At 37.6% G+C, this 4374-nt stretch overlaps 1 long non-coding RNA gene across 1 annotated transcript; it reads right to left on the bottom strand.

Annotated features, from left to right (window-relative positions):
- Positions 1-1021: 1021 nt before the first annotated feature.
- On the bottom strand, positions 1022-3982 carry LOC127096725 (uncharacterized). Its single transcript, XR_007792785.1, has 3 exons — positions 2646-3982; positions 1824-2560; positions 1022-1650 (listed from the first exon to the last, which is right to left on the bottom strand). It is a non-coding gene; the product is annotated as an uncharacterized LOC127096725 (long non-coding RNA).
- Positions 3983-4374: the final 392 nt, after the last annotated feature.

Here is a 4374-nt window from a genome sequence, read left to right as displayed (position 1 = left end):
CCATTACTTTCAAGGCAGTTTAGCTATAGCTACTCTGAAGTGGTATACGGGGCTCGACCGTACTCAAATCCGAACGTTAAATGACCTAGGTGAGGCTTTTGTTCGCTAGTACAAATATAATGTAGACATGACACCGAACAGGGATCAGTGTTATGTCCCGTAAAGATAAAGAAACCTTTAAGGAATACTCGTAGAGATGGCGCAAGATTGTTAGTCCTCTGTTGGAGGAAAAGGAAATGATAAGGCTATTTTTGAAGATGTTGAGTCTGTTCTATTACGACCGGATGGTTACATGTGCGCCTAGTTGTCATATCCCAAAATTCACCCTACCTTTCACAAAGTTCATATAGGTCATTAACCCTAATCATATGCATATCTTCATATTACTCATTTCACCCGCATATTCATTGGTCCCATACAAGAGGACAAATATCATGGATTCAAAGCCTTGTGCTTGGACCTAGTGAGAGCTAGGGTTTCTCTGCAGATAAAGGTGGCTCAACCAATCCAACCCTAATTGGAGGTATCTCTCGAGGCTTGTGCGAGTTCTTATCATTGGTGATCCAACTGTGGTTTTTTGATGAAGCAAAACCCTAGATTGGGATCCTCACTTTATCACGGTATCCCTAAACCCTAGTTCATGGCTATCACTCCTTGTGTGTGTCCCTGACCCCATTTCATTGGTCCATCATCATTCCATGGTGTGCATGTCACTTGCTTGGCTAAGACCCAGGCTAGGCCCACTTGTTCATAATCTTTGGTTTAAGTTCAAGACCATGGCATATCATCCAGTCATTCTCCCATTACTAGCCCATAGTTTGTTCATGGCTTGTTTGTGTTCATTTCATCTGTTCTTTCCTAGTGCATAGTTTGTTCATGGTATGTCCATTGGTCCATACAATCTCACTGCCCATTGGTCCTTGCTAAGGCCTAAGGTTTCATTAAATTCTTGTATCATTCCTATACATCCATTGGTTTGGACATGGTTCGTTCACAATAATTACCCATTAATCAATTCCACTATCCAAATTCCATATACATATCCAATAATTATCCATTAATACATAATAATCCATTTTACATATCCAATGATCAATATCCATTACAATACAAACTACAAACCACTATCAAAGGATAAAATTCATTGTCTTGTCTTACATGATGATGGTTTTCATTCATACCTCCTAGTATATCTATTTCCCAGAGGATTATTAAACAAAATGAAAGAAAAGAGACAGTTGGAAAAGGAGGCGGTCCTAGTCATCTTGCTATATTATCTTAGCCATCTTATATTATTCATGGCTCACTTCCAGTAACAGTTCAAGGTGAAGTTATCGAAAATCATTCGGAAAGGAGCACTTGTGATTTAGAACACTTCAGTGTTTCACTTCACCTACACTAGAACACATAATGCATCCTCCTGTGTCACCAAAACCAGAATGGTGTGCCCTTTTGGATTAGATGGCAGTCATTGCAACAAAGGAGTATCGCTCAATTGTTTTCCAAGAACCTCGTTTTTTTGAATATTTTTGATGCGCAACACCTGAGTTGGAATACGGGCGAACGAACATTGGCAGTCGTCCATCAAAAAGAAACTCGAGTGGAGGAATTGAATCATTATGTGTTATTCCTTGGATTTTCTCTTGGACTCTAACAGGATTCAAGATCATAATCAAATAACTTGCAAAAATCCACAAAAAACCAACCAATGAAAAAGAATAAAGACTGGAAATGATATAATAGAAAACTTACAAAAAAGAACCAACAACCAAAATAGAATTCAATTCAGAATCAAAACAGAATTAATAATTTAAAACGCATACCCGACAAAACTGAACTTCCTTTTTGTTCCTCTTCAAAACCAACTAACCAACCTCATTAACAACTAATCAAACCTGCAATGGATAAAAAAAACCATTTTACCAAGACCATTTTATTCATCTAAATCATTCACCATTATAAGCCTTAGATCATGAAGAAGAGCAGGTTGATATTGGGTCCTTAACACTAAAGGCCCAGAATATTAATGGTGAGAGTGGCATGCCCTTTGTTGCTTCTGCTGAAACATAAGCCAATATTGGAAATGATGTTTCCAATCTTTCCAAATCGCCTTCATATCGTGACAATAAGAATGATTATTCATATATATGCCAAACAAGTCGGGTTTCTTTTAAGCTTTACGATTGGAATCCTACTGATATTCCTAGAAGGCTAGGACTCCAAATATTCCAATGGTTAGCAAGTAGGCATGTGGAGATGGAGGGATATATCCGCCTTGGGTGTACAATCCTGACAACATTTATAGCAATTCCAAGTATTATGTGGATAAATTTACTCAAAGACCCTATGTATTGTGTACATGATCTTGTTGCTCCCAAAAAGATGCTATCTGGAAGAGGCACTGCTCTAATTCATCTGAATGACATGATCTTCCGTGTTATGAAAGATGGAAGTTCTGTGACAAAAGTCGAGGTAAACACGCAGGCGCCTAAGCTTCATTACATTCACCCCACATGCTTTGAACAGGAAAAGCCATGAAATTCAGTTCAAATGTCTTAACCTGCATAATTCAATTCATTTAGAAATTGAATTCAACAAAAAACCAACGTTTCAAACAAAAACCCTTAACCTAAATCCCAATTTACCTCTTCATTTTCCTTCAACCGGAAAGAACCACCTTTCAACTAATAACCAAACCTTCCAACCTACTCTTTAGGTTTCACTCTAACAAAACCGTTGAACCAACTCACAAGCTGATGCGAAAACCCTTTAACTGAACCGGCAACGGGATAACGAACTGACTCTCGAACCAACCTTCCATAACCTCCCAAAAACAGAAATAGAATTCAGAAGTGGAATAACACATTGAGACTAGAAGAAAGAAGAAATTGCAGAAGCTTTGAGTGGAAGTACATTCTGTAGGAAATCGATTCAGGCAAATAACTCAAATGAGATCGACTTTTAAACTCAATAAATTACCTTCAAATTCATTTTTCAGATTAACCTCAAAGATAAAATCATTTTAGATTCATTTCCAGCTAATCCTAACTAACATTTTGATCAAATAACCATTTTCCACATTTGAGTTTCATTTGAGTTTCATTTGAAGTGAATTTCAACTGAGTTTCTAACAGAATCTCGGTCTATAAATTCACTTCATTATCTCAAATTCACGGACGGGGATTCATATGCTCATCTTCATCACTCTCAACAATCACCAGAACCTTTATTCTCTCTCAACTCAACCTTCACCTTCATCCCTCACAATCTTCAATCACTCTCAACAATCACCAGAACCTCCATTCTCTCTCAACTCAACCTTCACCTTCATCCCTCACAATCTTCAATCACTCTCAACAATCACCAGAACCTCCATTCTCTCTCAACTCAACCTTCACCTTCATCCCTCACAATCTTCAATCACATCCGAAGGACATTCCAAGGTCAAGGGCTCGATTCGCTCGGTCAAGAAGAAAAAGAAGAAGGATGGAGAAAGCTGGAAGAACAAGGTTAAGAGATTACGAACAGAGTTCTCACCTGGAAGTAGAGATTTCGCTGTCACAGTCATCGTCTCCGGCAAGATGAGTTTCAAATCCTTTTTTCTTTCAGTTCGTTATCACCATGACGTAGAGGAGAGATAGGCGAATCGGAGCCCTAATCCCTCGGGCTCCGGTTCTTGGAGAGCAGCAGATGATGTAGGTTTTACTAGTTAGGGTTCCTACATATTTCTTTCCGATTTTAGAGATTCTTGAGAAATTAGGAGATTTTGCTGTTAGATTAATGATCAACACCACGATTCGGTTGGGATGTTAGGGTTCGATTGTTTTTATTCCGCCTTCGCCACCAAGGACCGCCTCTGGTACAGCGGAGTGTGTAACGATAGTGAATAGTGATCAGAGTTGAGTTGATGAGAGGAAGGAGAACGCGATGCCACTTGAATCCGCGTGCTTCTTTTAATATCCATTATTGGCATTGATTCCATTAAGTGATCATGACCGTTAGTAATAATTGGTATTATTGCATTGTCTTGCTGTCTGGTTCGAGGAGTGTGCACACTAGGGGTGGCAATTGGATCCATTAAGAGAAAATCCATCCAATCCATCCATCAAAAAATCCATCCAATCCATCCACTACATAAAAAATTAAGTTAATGGATTGATCCAATCCATCCATTTATAAACATGGATTGATCCAATCCATCCAACACATTTTAATGATCCAATGGATTTTTTTATCTAATTTTAAAAAAATATTTTTTTTCAAATATTAAATTTTTTTTATAAAAAATAAAAAATAATTTTTTTATTCGAAAAAAAATCAAATTTTTTTTCGAAAATAAATCATTCTTTTTTGAAAATACAAAAAATCGATTTT

The sequence above is a fragment of the Lathyrus oleraceus genome, chromosome 6 (assembly GCF_024323335.1).
Source record: "Lathyrus oleraceus cultivar Zhongwan6 chromosome 6, CAAS_Psat_ZW6_1.0, whole genome shotgun sequence".
Classification (NCBI taxonomy): domain Eukaryota; kingdom Viridiplantae; phylum Streptophyta; class Magnoliopsida; order Fabales; family Fabaceae; genus Lathyrus; species Lathyrus oleraceus.
The sequence above is the reverse complement of the archived record's forward strand: the minus strand, read 5'-3'. Positions and strand labels throughout refer to the sequence as shown.